The sequence below is a fragment of the Heterodontus francisci genome, unplaced genomic scaffold (assembly GCF_036365525.1).
Source record: "Heterodontus francisci isolate sHetFra1 unplaced genomic scaffold, sHetFra1.hap1 HAP1_SCAFFOLD_58, whole genome shotgun sequence".
NCBI classification, from domain to species: domain Eukaryota; kingdom Metazoa; phylum Chordata; class Chondrichthyes; order Heterodontiformes; family Heterodontidae; genus Heterodontus; species Heterodontus francisci.
Genome location: NW_027142006.1, coordinates 10,779,130 through 10,793,633, shown reverse-complemented (window position 1 = coordinate 10,793,633; position 14,504 = coordinate 10,779,130). Strand labels below are relative to the sequence as shown.

At 44.3% G+C, this 14,504-nt stretch overlaps 1 non-coding gene across 1 annotated transcript; it reads left to right on the top strand.

Moving 5' to 3' along the window:
* The first annotated feature begins 359 nt into the window (after positions 1–359).
* Positions 360–433, top strand: trnas-aga (transfer RNA serine (anticodon AGA)). The gene has a single exon. It is a non-coding gene; the product is annotated as a tRNA-Ser (tRNA).
* The last annotated feature ends 14,071 nt before the right edge of the window (positions 434–14,504 follow it).

The window sequence follows — 14,504 nt, the reverse complement described above, 5'->3', positions numbered from 1 at the left end:
AGGACAAAAGAAATGACCAGATGGTGGGAAAGAGAGCTCAGAGGAAGGAAAAATTATCAGTCGACCTCGGGCCAATGATATTCATCTGTACCAGCTGCGGAAGGGATTGTCACTCACGAATCATCCTCTACAGCCACAACAAACGATGTTTCACACAGAAGTGACGTACACCCTGGGTGTAGCCCATCGTCTTCCGAGACAGACTGTTTTCTGTTACAATTCCAACGACAGCAACAACTACAAGAGCGAGTCCGAGGCTGGGAACACTGCCGTGACGAACTCAGCTCTTGACTCGCCAAAGCCTGCCCACTATCTACAAGGCCTTCCTCTGATTTCAATTGCACACACATTCGTGATCTGGCTCTGTAGCTTAGTTAGTTAAAGCACCTGTCTAGAAAACAGGAGATCCTGGGTTCAACTCCCAGCAGAGCATTATTTCACAGTTGCAACATGCTTGAAAAGTTTCATTAACAACACTGACATCTGTGTCTTGTGAACTTTAATTCAAAATACTTGATGAAATTCAATCACATAAAAAAACAGCCTTTGTGAAGGATATGAGTTTGGAATGGCTGTTTCTCCTTGGACAGAATTTCAGTGCTCACACATCAAAGTTAACTTCTTTGACATAAATTTGTTCACAGTTCCATTCAACCTGGAAAACAGCTTGATATTAATCTCACTGAAGGAGAGTGTTTGTGTCATTATGTGTTGCTTTTAACCGAGACTGGGACATGACGCAAGTGGGAGGGTTTATCTGAGGTTTGGAATATTTGTCAGTCAGGAACAAGACAAATCAAAGGAACCAAATAAGAAAACCTAAGTCTCATGTGGTTACCGAGAAACGGTGAGAAGCTATTAAACTTTGTTGTATTTAATACAACTGTGTGAACTTTGATCTTTGCGGCCTTTTATAAACAGTATTTGAAGGGTCTCAGTAAAAATGTTCAGTGTTGATGAGAGTGGGGTCTGGGTGAGCAGCTGCTTCATGTGACAGGGTCAGGACTGGATGCAGGAAGTTCTCTGACAGTCTCTCTCTGATGGGTTGAGTTGATTTTCAACTGGCAGCTGTTGCTGTTTTGATAATTCAAGTTCCCTCCACCGATTTTTTTGGACAGACAGTGCAGTATGAGGATGTAAAGGGTTAATGCTGAAAACAGTGGGAATAACCCCTCCCACAATCAGAGTGATGATGTAACAGTCACATGAGATGAGGTTTGGGAGGAGAGAGCAGCACCAAGGATGCTAGTTTCGGAGGCTTGATGAGTGTGTATATAGTATTGTGTAAATTAGAAAAGAGCTCTTATTTCTTTCAGCAGGAAATGTGTCCAGAAAATATCACGAAACTCACAATTTCATTATTCAGGAGTTGGAACACAGGGATATTAACTCCAAGTGACAGTAGTGGTTTCATTTAACAAAAGAAAAGGAGAGAATAATATTGCTCATTGATTGAAATCCCCCAGTGAGGAGACAGTTAAACAGGTGATCTGTTGGGGCATCCTTTGATCCAAGGTTTCGGCAGCCTTTAATCTCCCTTTTTGGTGAAATTCTCTGTTTTTTGCATCTTTTTTTAATCCAGCTTTTAGGGACCAGTGAAAAAACTGAAAAAAGTGAACAGATCCATCCTTTCTTTTCTTCCTTCTTCCCATCAGTTTCTCTTTTCTGTCCCAATTTAATCTGCTGTTTTATCCATTCCAATCATAATTCAACATTCCAATCTAATCTATTTGTTATTCCACAGTGTCTCTCCATGTGTTTTATTCTGTTGTATTCTCTCACAGTCTGTTTGATGATCAATTTTACATCTCACTCTCTGTTCTGGTGAAGATCAGAAGCAGTGTTATCTGTTTGCAACACCCGACAAGTCGGCCTGAGGCTGTGTCTCATCGATAATGTGGAGTTAGGAACATAGGAACATAGGAGCAGGAGTCGGCCATTCAGCACATCGAGCCTGCCCCACCATTCAATATGATCATGGCTGATCATCCACTTCAATGCCCTTTTCCCCACACTTTCCTCATATTCCCTTATGTCATTTGTATTTAGAAATCTGTCAATCTCTGCTTTAAACATACTCAATGACTGAGCTTCCACAGCCCTCTGGGGTACAGAATTCCAAAGATTCACAACCCTCTGAGTAACAACATTTCTCCTCAAAACTGTCCGAAGTGGCATGCCCCTTATTTTGAAATTGCGTCCCCTGGTTCTCGACTCCCCAACCAGGGGAAACATCTTAGCTGCATCTACCCTGACTGTCCTTTAAATATTTTGTAGGTTTCAATGAGATCACCTCTCATTCTTCAAAACTCCAGAGAATACAGCCCCAGTTTCCCCAATCTCTCTACATAGGACAGTCCCACCATCCCAGGAACAAGTCTGATGAACCTTCTTTGCACTCTATCTATGGCAATAATATCCTTCCTAAGGCAAGGGGACCAAAACTGCACACAGTACTCCAAGTGCAGTCTAACCAAGGTTCTATACAATTGAAGCAAGAATTCACTACTCCTTTACTCAAATCCTCTTGTGATAAAGGCTAACATACTATTAGCGTTCCTAATTGCTTGCTGCACCTGAATGTTAGCTGTCAGTGACTTATTGCCATGGATACCAGGTCACCCTAATAATCTATACCTCAGTTAATAAAGGAAAGGATTCCATTTACCTGCTGAACCAGCTTATTGAACTGCACTGCTACTTCAGGGATCTGTGGACATTCACTCCAACGTCCCTCACTTCCTCTACACCGTTCAGTGTTCTCCCATTAATTGTGTATTCCTTTGCCTTTTTTGACGCCTGCTCTCGCTGTTCCCTGCTCTCCGGGTGAACTCTTGCTCCCTCTCTCTCCTGGGCTCTTTATGCTCCACTCTGCTCTCACTGTTTCCCGCTCTCTTAATGTATCAATATTTGTTTGTCTTGTGTTTAATTTAAAATATGGATTAACTGTATTTTACAGTTGTAGGTTTTATTTGGTAGTCCTGTACAAGTTGTGGATTGGTATTCAATATTCAGCTCTGTGAAAACGATTGTGAATGAAAATATAACTTTCAATCTTATACATGGGCTGGTCTGCAAGCTCCAAGTCCTTCATTTTGTAGTAATGGCTTGATACTGTATCTTTCAGTCTTAATCTCTGTGGGATTTTTGAACTGGTATGTAATGCATAACTTGGTCTAACGTTCTGATGTACATTATTGGGATTCATAGGATCATAGGAAATAGGGGCATTAGGCCATTCAGCCCATCGAGCCTGCTCCAACATTCAAACAGATCGTGACTGATCATCTACCTCTACGCCATTTTTCTCTGCCATCTCCATATCCCTTGATCGTGTTAGTATTTAGAAATCTATCGATTTCTGTCTTGAATATGTTCAATGATTGATCTTCCACAGCCCTCTGAGATAAAGAATTCCACAGATTTTTCACCCTCTGAGTAAAGAAATTCCTGCTCATCTCAGTCTGCCCTTATTCTGAGACTGTGTCCCCTTGTTCTGGTCTCACTAGACAGAGTAAACATCCTATCCATATCTACCCTGTGACACCCTGTAAGAACTTTGTCTGTTTCAATGAGATCACCTCTCATTCTTCAAAACTCTAGAGAATTTAGGCCCAGTTTCTGCAGTCTCTCATCATAAGACAATCCCACCATCCGAGGGGATGAGACCGGTGAATCTCTGTTGCACTCCCTCTGTGACAAGTCTATCCTTCCTTCGATAAGGAAACCAAAATTGTACAGAATACTCCAGGTGCGGTCTCATCTAGACTTCATACATCTTTACTCATGTATTCAAATACGCTTTCAATGAAGCCAACATACCATTTGCCTTCCGAATTGCTTGCTGCACCTGCATACTAGCTTTTCGTGTCTCATGAACAAGGACACCCAGGTGCCTTTTGACATCGACACTTCTCAACCTCTCACCATTTAAGAAATACTCTGTCTTTCTGTTTATTTGACCAAAGTGGAGAACTTTACACTTATTCACATTATATTCCATCTGCCATGTTCTTGCCCATTCATTTAACCTGTCCAAATCCCCTTGAAGCCTCCTTGCATTCTTTCTGTACCTTTCAATTCTGTACATTTTGTCTGTTCTATTTCAGATTTTATATTTAAAATGTGACCATGGTGACAGAGTTTATTTAGATCTGATAGTGAGTTTGTTTTTGGACTGTGATTGATGTATCAACCTGTCAGCTGTACTGAATTGGAGTGAAATAGAAACAACTTCTGTCTCTCCTGCTGTTGTTTGACTGTTGGATTGAAAATGTGTCTCTTGACTTTGGGATCAGTGTCTGTCTGACTACTTCTTTTGTTTGTTCCAGTGGAACTGATGAGCTGGCAGTATCTCTGTGCTTTGGGAGTGATCCTGTACCGATTGTGTGTTGGAACGAGATCACTGCACTTTTACTTGTGTCCAAGAATCACCACATCTATTCAGGTTCCGTCATGTATTTTCCTGCAGGAATGAAAGAACTGGTGAGGTAGAAGATACAAAAGCGATCAATGTAATCGTCCCAATAATAATCATTATGAACAATCACAAAATGAAAACCAAGAACACAAACGGTGTCAGTGTCTGACTCCACTGCAGTACTGCAGTATTCAGCTTCTGTTTGCCAGGTGTTTGCAGTGGTTTTACAACAAGTTTGTGTCATTCAGAAACAACACAAGCCCTGCACTGCTCAATGACTGGGACTGTCCGACAGAGCAGTGACCTTTACACAGTCACATTTCTATTTCAACGGAAAACAAGCAGCCACTATTTAAAATGTGCCTTTCACACTTCTCACCTGGTGTCTGCAATAAATGCTCTTTGTCTAACTGTCCACATCGTTATTTTGTGGCTATTTTCCCCCCACTGTTCACAATCCAACAAACAGTGAGAGACTGGAACTAAAGCAGGAAAATTCCCTCTCCTTTGGGTGGTGAAATTGTCAGTGATTTTCAATAGTGATTTCTTCCCATTGTGTCTCCCTGAGCCTGTACAGACACTGTCCGAGAATGAACTCTCCCTTCCCCGTATCCCCGGCTCACTCCATGTTCCGGGAGCACCTCCTTCTCCACAGTGTCTGTTACAAACACTCCCCGACTCCCCCTCAACTTCCCACCACTCAATGCTAATCTCTGAGCACATCTGCGGACACGCTCCCAAAGCAGTGGCTGCTGGAAGTAGATGCTGTTTGTTCCCTTCCCCCGGGCCCGGGAAGTCTCCATTAGCAGCTGATTTAAAGCATCTTCCCCTGATTGAGTGAATGGCCTCACAGACTGGGTTGGGGAAAGGCTGTGCATGCGCTCCACTCCTTATTGTGACGTCCCACTGGGGCGGGGCTGCATCGCGCGTGCGCAGATCTCTGCAGCAATTCAGCATTCAAACATCAATGGAACTTTCCCCATTTCACCCTCATCAAAGTCCCAAAGAAAGTGAATAGGGGCTTGGACTGGAGGGAGGGAGGGGCGGGGTAGGGGGAACCTAGAACCCAGAAATCTGCCCACTTGCCCCATTTAGATGCTCAATTTGCGGTCATTCCCTGCAGGGGGTTTGTTATTATTGAGCCCCTCCTGGCAAAACAATCCGATAGAAAGAGGGGAGAAAGGAGGGAGCCGGTGTGTTTGCTGGGACCTTGCAGAATTCATTTCAGCAGCAAATGTCCCGGATTATATTAACCCGAGTGAAACACGCTCTCAGTGAGAGGAAAACCGAACGGCCCTTTTCATCTTTTCATTGGAAACAAAGTAGAGCCGGAAGTGCGGCGAGCAGAGCAGACACACAAGCTCAATGACAGGAGAGCTCGGCCGTCCCTGAGTTTCAGCTCCCAGCTCTTACATTTCCTCATCCACACTGTCTTTACTGTGGATGTTCAGGGGTTCCTTGTCGGATCTGAGGACTGTATCCATTAAACATTCTGAGTCAGGAGATCCACACACTCTGTTACCAAGATTTATGGGCAGGAATGTTTCAAAACTTTGTCTATTAAATCATTGTATTATTCACAGAACTAATGAGGCAATCGGTTCATTATTCAGGCCTTGAACTTGGTTTGGGTCGACCGAAAACTGAAAGCTTCAGCACCTTTCCACTTTTTCACTAATATAACTGATTTATTTGATGAAGTAACAGAAAAGGTTGATGAAGGGAAAGCAATGGATGTTGTCTATATGGATTTTAAGAAAGCGTTTGACAGACTACCACATAAAAGGCTGGGTAACAAAACTGAGGCTCCTGGAATAGGAGGGTCAGTATCTGCTTGGATTAAAAAATGGATGAAATATCAAGAAAAGCGAGTCGTGGTATTTGGTTGTTTTTCAGAATGGAAGATGGTGAATAGTGATGTCCACAAGGGTCAGTGTCAGGACCACCATATATAGAAATGACTTGAATATTGGAATCACAGAATCACAGAATTGTTACTGCCCAGAAGGAGGCCATTTGGCCCATCGTGTCTGCACTGACTCTCCAAATGAGCAATTCACCTGATGTCACTTCCCCGTCCTCTCCCCATAATCCTGCACATTCTTCCTTTTCAGATAACAGTCTAATTCCCCTTTGAATGCTTCAATTGAACCTGCCTCCATCACATTCTCAGGCAGTTCATACTTTAACCACTCCCTGTGTGAAAAAGTTTTTCCTCATGTCGCTTTTGCTTCTTTAACCAATTACTTTAAATCTGTGCCCTCTCGTTCTAGATCCTTTCACAAGTGGGAACAGTTTCTCCCTATCCACTCTGTCCACACCCATCATCATTTTGAATACCACTATGAAATCTCGCCTTTGCCTTCTTTTCCCCAAGGAAAACAGTCCTAACTTCTCCAATCTATCTTCATAACTGAAGTTCCTCATCCCTGGAACCATTCTCATGAATCTTTTCCATAATCTCTCCAATGCCTTCACATCGTTCCTAAAGTGTGGCACCCAGAACTGGATGCAGTACTTCAGCTGAGGCTAGTGTCTTATACAAGTTCAACATGACCTCCTTGTTCTTGTACTCTATGCCTCTATTACTAAAGCCGAGGATACTGTATGCTTTATTAACCACTCTCTCAACCAATGACATATAACCCCAGGTCCCACTGATCCTGCACCCCCTTTAGAATTGTACCCTTTATTCTACATTGTCACTCCATGTTCTTCCTACCAAAATGAATCAATTCACATTTCTCTGCATTGAACTTCACCTGTCATCTGTCCTCCCATTCCACCAACTTGTCTATGTCCTTTTGAAGTTCTACACTATCATCCTTACAGTTCACAATGCTTCCAATTTTCGTATCATCCATAAACTTTGAAATTCTGCCCTGTACACCAAGGTCCAGGTCATTAATATATATCAGGAAAGACAAGGGTCCCAACACTGACTCCTGGGGAACTCCACTACAAACCTTCCTCTAGCTCGAAGAACATCCATTGATCACTACTCTTTGTTTCCTGTCACTCAGCCAATTCCATATCCATGTTACTACTGTCCCTTTTATTCCATGAGTTATAACTTTGTTCACAAGTCTGTTGTGTTGCACTGTATCAAACTCCTTTTGAAAGTCAACAAAAGCAAAATACTGCAGATGCTAGAAATCTGAAATGTAAACAAAAAGTGCTGGAAATACTCAGCAGGTCTGGCAGCATCTGTGGAGAGAGAAGCAGAGTTAACGTTTCAGGTCAGTGACCTTTCAGATGCTGTCAGACCTTTTGAAAGTCCATGTACACCACATCAACAGCATTGCCCTCATCATCCCTCTCTGTTACCTCATCAAAAAACTCCAGCAGGACAGTTAAACATGACTTTCCCTTAAGAAATCCATGCTGTCTTTCCTGAATTAACCCACATTTGTCCATGGGACTATTAATTTTGTCCCGAATTATTCTTTCGAGAAGTTTTCCCACCACCGAAATTGAACTGACTGGGGAGTGAGCCGTGGTGAGTTGCTTTAGCAGAGAGCCAACATGGGTTCGTCAGGCCGAACGATCTCCTTCTGTGCTGTCGCCATTCTCTGATTGTATGATTCTAGCGACAACTGTTGGTGGAGAGGCAGTGATGCAGGAATGGGTTGACAGAAAGGGGAAAGTCTGGGCTGGTGTGTGTTTGCAGCATTGGCAGCTTGTGTTTGGGTTTGTGAATAAAGGTGATTTGGAAGCTGTGTTCCAAATTGAAGTGTTTATTGAAAGCAAGAAGTTGATGTCAATGAAGAATAAAACGTGTTAAGATGAAGCGTGGTGTGATTGTGGATAGCAGTAAATATAGTGTTGGTGAATTATTTGTGTTTATAAACATCCACTGCACCCTCTGCTGCAGGCTGCTGTTTATATCCAGCTGTGTATTAGTGCTGTGTGTTAACTAGATAAATGTTTGTTTCAACGCTGTTTATAAAGCAATAGCATTGCACTCAAACAGTCCCAGACATAGTAACACACGTACAAAAGCAAAATACTGCAGATGCTGGAAATCTGAAACATAAACAGAAAATGCTTGAAATAGTCAGCAGGTCTGGCAGCATCTGTGGAGAAAGAAACAAAGTTAATGTGAGCTAAGGAAACAGACCTGAACTGTTAACTGTTTCTCTCTGCACAGATGCTGCCAGACCTACTGAGGATTTCCAGCATTTTCTGTTTTTATTACAGCAACACCTTTGATCAGCAGTAGCGGTGATAGTGCGAGCCAGGGGGCAGCTGGGAAGGTAAGTTTCACTATAAAGTACTTACCTGGCGATTCGGCGGACGCGGAAACGGGGACTGCTGGGTAAGTGAACTTATATACTCGGGCAGTGGCTAAACCCGAAACACTACACGTGTAGTGTCTCCCACCCATCCTCCTCCTCCAACCAAAAAAAAGGACTCTTGTGTGGAGGGTTTGGTAAGGTAAGGTTTTCCTTTATATTTTTTTATTCTCTGTTGTCAATTTAGAGCAGAGGGGATGGAAGCTAGGGCAGTTGCATGCTCCTCTTGCAGGATGTGGGAGGTAAGGGTCACCACTTGTGTCCCTGCTGACTTCACCTGTGAGAAGTGCACCCAAATCCAGCTCCTCACAGAGCGCGTTAGGGAACTGGAGCTGGAGCTGGATGAACTTTGGATCATGCGGGAGGCAGAGGGGATGATAGAGAGCAGTTATAGGGAAGTACTGACACCTAAGTCACAGGATAAAGGTAGCTGGGTGACCATCAGGGGAGGGAAAGGGAATAGGCGCACAGTGCAGGGATCCCCTGTGGCCGTTCCCCTCAATAATAAGTATACCGTTTTGGATACGGTCGGGGGGGGACCTACCAGGGGAAAGCCACAGCGGCCAGGTCTCTCCCACTGAGCCTGGCTCTGCGGCTCAGAAGGGAAGGGTGGAGTATAGGAGAGCGATAGTAATAGGAGATTCAATGGTTAGAGGAACAGACAGGAGATACTGTGGTCGCGAACGAGACTCCCGGATGGCATGTTGCCTCCTGGGTGCCAGGGTCAGGGATGTCTCAGATCGAGTCTACAGGATTCTTAAGGGGGAGGGGGAGCAGCCAGAAGTCGTGGTCCATATCGGTACCAATGACATAGCTAGGAAAAGGGATGAGGATCTGAAAAGCGAATATAGGAGCTCGGTTGGAAGCTAAAAGGCAGGACGAGCAGAGTAGTAATCTCAGGATTGATACCGGTGCCACGTGCTCGTGAGGCTAGAAACAGAGAGCGAGTGCAGCTGAACACGTGGCTACAGAGCTGGTGTAGCAGGGAGGGCTTCAGTTATGTGGATCATTGGGATACCTTCTGGGGAAGGTGGGACCTGTACAAGAAGGACGGGTTGCATCTGAACTGGAGGGGCACCAATATCCTGGGCGGGAGGTTTGCTAGAGCTCTTCGGGAGGGTTTAAACTAGTTTGGCAGGGGGATGGGAACCGGAGCTATGGATCAGTGGATGGGGTAGCTGTTGCACAGGCAGAAACGGAGTGCAGAAAGTCTGTGAGGAAGGTTAGACAGTTGACAGGGCAAAGTTTCAGCCAGTATGATGGGTTGAAATGTGTCTATTTTAATGCAAGAAGTGTCAGGAATAAGGGTGATGAACTTAGAGCATGGATCAGTACTTCGAGCTACGATGTTGTGACCATTACGGACACTTGGAGATCACAGGGGCAGGAATGGATGTTGGATGTTCCCGGGTTTGGATGTTTCAAAAGGAATAGGGAGGGAGGTAAAAGAAGTGGGGGAGTGGCATTGTTAATCAGGGATAGTATCACAGCTGCAGAAAGGGAGGTCATCGAGGAGGGTTTGTCTACTGAGTCATTATGGGTGGAAGTCAGAAACAGGAAAGGAGCAGTCACTTTATTGGGAGTTTTCTATAGACCCCCCAATAGCAACAGAGACACGGAGGAACAGATTGGGAGGCAGATTTTGGAAAGGTGCAGAAGTAACAGGGTTGTTGTCATGGGTGACTTCAACTTCCCTAATATTGATTGGAACCTCCTTAGTGCAAATAGTTTGGATGGAGCAGTTTTTGTCAGGTGTGTCCAGGAAGGTTTCCTGACTCAATATGTAGATAGGCTGACTAGAGGGGAAGCTATGTTGGATTTGGTGATTGGCAACGAACAAGGCCAGGTGGCAGATCTCTCGGTGGGAGAGCATTTCGGTGATAGTGATCACAACTCCCTGACCTTTACTATCGTCATGGAGAGGGACAGGAGCAGACGGGATGGGAAAATATTTAATTGGGGGAGGGGGAATTACAATGCTATTAGGCAGGAACTGGGGTGCATAAATTGGGAACAGATGTTCTCAGGGAAATGCACGACAGAAATGTGGAGGTTGTTTAGGGAGCACTTGCTGCGACTGCTGGATAGGTTTGTCCCGATGAGGCAAGGAAGGGATGGTATGGTGAAGGAACCTTGGATGACAAGAAATGTGGAACAGCTAGTCAAGAGGAAGAAGGAAGCTTACTTAAGGTTGAGGAAGCAAGGATCAGACAGGGCTCTAGAGGGTTACAAGGTAGCCAGGAAGGAACTGAAGAATGGACTTAGGAGAGCTAGAAGGGGACATGAAAAAGTCTTGGCGGGTAGGATTAAGGAAAATCCCAATGCGTTCTACACTTATGTGAGGAACAAGAGGATGGCTAGAGTGAGCTTAGGGCCGATCAAGGATAGTGGAGGGAACTTGTGCCTGGAGTCGGAGCAGGTAGGGGAGGTCCTAAATGAATACTTTGCTTCAGTATTCACTAGTGAGAGGGACCTGGTCGTTTGTGAGGACGGCGTGAAACAGGCTGATATGCTCGAACAGGTTGATGTGAAGAGGGAGGATGTGCTGGAAATTTTGAAAGACAGGAGGACAGATAAGTCCCTGGGGCCAGACGGGAGATACCCAAGGATATTAAGGGAAGCGAGGGAAGAGATTGCCGCGCCTTTGGCGATGATCTTTGCGTCCTCACTGTCCACTGGAGTAGTACCAGATGATTGGAGGGTGGCAAATGTTATTCCCTTGTTCAAGAAAGGGAATAGGGATAACCCTGGGAATTATAGACCAGTCAGTCTTACGTAGGTAGTGGGCAAATTATTGGAGAGGATTCTGAGAGACAGGATTTATGATTAGTTGGAAAAGCATAGTTTGATTAGAGACAGTCAGCATGGCTTTGTGAGGGGCAGGTCATGCCTCACAAGCCTTATTGAATTCTTTGAAGATGTGACAAAACACATTAATGAAGGAAGAGCTGTGGAAGTGGTGTATATGGATTTCAGCAAGGCGTTTGATAAGGTTCCCCATGGTAGGCTCATTCAGAAAGTAAGGAGGCATGGGATACAGGGAACGTTGGCTGTCTGGATACAGAATTGGCTGGCCCATAGAAGAAAGAGGGTGGTAGTAGATGGAAAGTATTCAGCCCGGAGCTCGGTGACCTGTGGTGTACCGCAGGGATCTGTTCTGGGACCTCTGCTCTTTGTGATTTTTATAAATGACTTGGATGAGGAAGTGGAAGTCTGGGTTAGCAAGTTTGCCGATGACACGAAGGTTGCTGGAGTTGTGGATAGTGTGGAAGGCTGTTGTCGGTTGCAACAGGACATTGACAGGATGCAGAGCTGGGCTGAGAAGTGGCAGATGGAGTTCAACCTGGAAAAGTGTGAAGTGATTCATTTTGGAGGGTTGAATTTGAATGCAGAATACAGGCGAAAAGACAGGATTCTTGGTAGTGTGGAGGAACAGAGGGATCTTGGGGCCCATGTCCATAGATCGCTCAAAGTTGCCACCCAAGTTGATGGGGTTGTTAAGAAGGCGTATGGTGTGTTGGCTTTCATTAACAGGGGGATTGAGTTTAAGAGCCGCGAGGTTATGCTGCAGCTCTATAAAGCCCTGGTTAGACCACACTTGGAATATTGTGTTCAGTTCTGGTCGTCTCATTATAGGAAGGATGTGGAAGCTTTAGAGAGGGTGCAGAGGAGATTTATCAGGATGCTGCCTGGACTGGAGGGCATGTCTTACGAAGAAAGATTGAGGGAGCTGGGACTTTTCTCATTGGAACGAAGAAGGATGAGAGGTGACTTGATAGAGGGGTACAAGATGATGAGAGGCATAGATAGAGTGGATAGCCAGAGACTTTTTCCCAGGGTGGAAAGAGCTATCACCAGGGGGCATAATTTTAAGGTGATGGAGGAAGGTTTCGGGGAGATGTCAGAGGTAGGTTCTTCACACAAGAGAGTGGTGGGTGCATGGAATGCACTGCCAGCGGTGGTAGTAGAAGCAGATACATTAGGGACATTTAAACGTCTCTTGGATAGGTACATGGATGATAGTAGAATGAAGGGTATGTAGGTAGTTTGATCTTAGAGTAGGTTAAAGGTTCGGCACATCATCGTGGGCCGAAGGGCCTGTACTGTGCTTTACTTTTCTATGTTCTATGTTCTATAACACAGGTGTTGGGAGGCTCAGCCTGGCTACGCAATGTTACAAGGACGCTGAGTGACACCATCGACAACGGGACAGAGAGAAAAACACACAGAAAACGAATAGACTGTGAGGAAGCAAAAGTGAGGAACGGAGAGAGAGAGACAGACAACGAAACTGAGATGGAGAAACAAGGCATTTGTATGATTGTGCTCTCCCTGTTGTGTAACGGTATTTCCTGTTGTGTAAATATATTTTCTGTTGTGTAAAGATGTACCCTGTTGTTGTGTAAAGGTTTTCCCTGTTATTGTTTTATTTTCTGTTGCTGACCGTCTCCTCACTGTGACCATTTGTCCTGGTTTTATTGTGGCCAAAATCACCATCTGGTGGTGAAGAGGAGGCTCTGCAGGAAGGGGTTGACAAAGTGGGAGAGACTCGGCTGGTCCGTGTTTGCAGTTTGTGTTCGTGTGAGCAAAAGTGATTTGTTACTGATTTATGTGTTCACTCAAAGGAAAAAGCTGATTGCAATCGAGCACATCTTGTTATTATGGGGAAACACTTGATGTTTTGAAAGTGAACTGTTTGTGTTATTGACAAACATAAATAGCAGAGAATGGTTTCGATCCATCGACCTCTGTGTTATGGCCCCAGCATGCTTCCGCTGCGCCACTCTGCTAACTGTTGGTTTACATTTTAGCTGCCTGTTAGTGAAATATGTTCATTTCTCCAATGTCTTCATAAAAATAGGATTGGAGTCGGATTTCTCAAGAATCCCGGACTCAGCAACACACGTGCTGACGGACTCACCCTCACTGCACAATGACACAAGGACACTGAGTAACAGCACCGACAATGAGGCAGGCAGAGAAAGACACACAGAAAACCAGGAAGATATTATCAGGACCCAGAAAGGAACAGACAGAGAAAGACACACAGAAAACCAGGAAGAGATTATCAGGACCCAGAAGGGAACAGACAGAGAAAGACACACAGAAAACCAGAAAGAGATTATCAGGACCCAGAAGGGAACAGACAGAGAAAGGTACTGAGCAAACCAGCAAGAGACAACGAAAGACTGATGATTTATGTAATTGTGTTCTCTGTTGTGTAAAGATATTTCCTGCTGTGTAATATGTTCTCTGTTGTGTTACTGTATTCGCTGTTGTGTGAAGATGTTCTCTGTTATTGTGTAAAATGGTTCCCTGTTGGGTAAAGATCTTCTCAGTTGTGTAAATATGATCCATCTTGTGTAAAAGTGTTCCCGGTTGTTTAAATATGTTCCCTGCTCTGTAATGTAGAGCTGAGTCTGCACTAATGGAATTGCTACAGTATCTTCCAGTCTGATACTTTATGAGGGCTGGAATGTGATCCAAAGCACAGTCTATACAAATTAAATTGCTATTGAATCTTTTAGTTTCACAATCCGGGGGAGTTTTAAACTGAATTCTCAGTTTGTATCTCAGGTTATACTATATTTCAGATTCTCTCAATCTGATATCACACTTGAGATTTAGACATAAGAAAGGATGTACTGGCATTGGAGGAGTTCAAAAGCGATTCACTCAGCTGATTCCTGGGATGAAGGGGTTGACTTATGAAGAACGGCTAAACAGGTTATTCATTCGTGTTTAGAAGAATGAGGGGTGATCTTTTTGAAACGTACAAGATTCTGAGG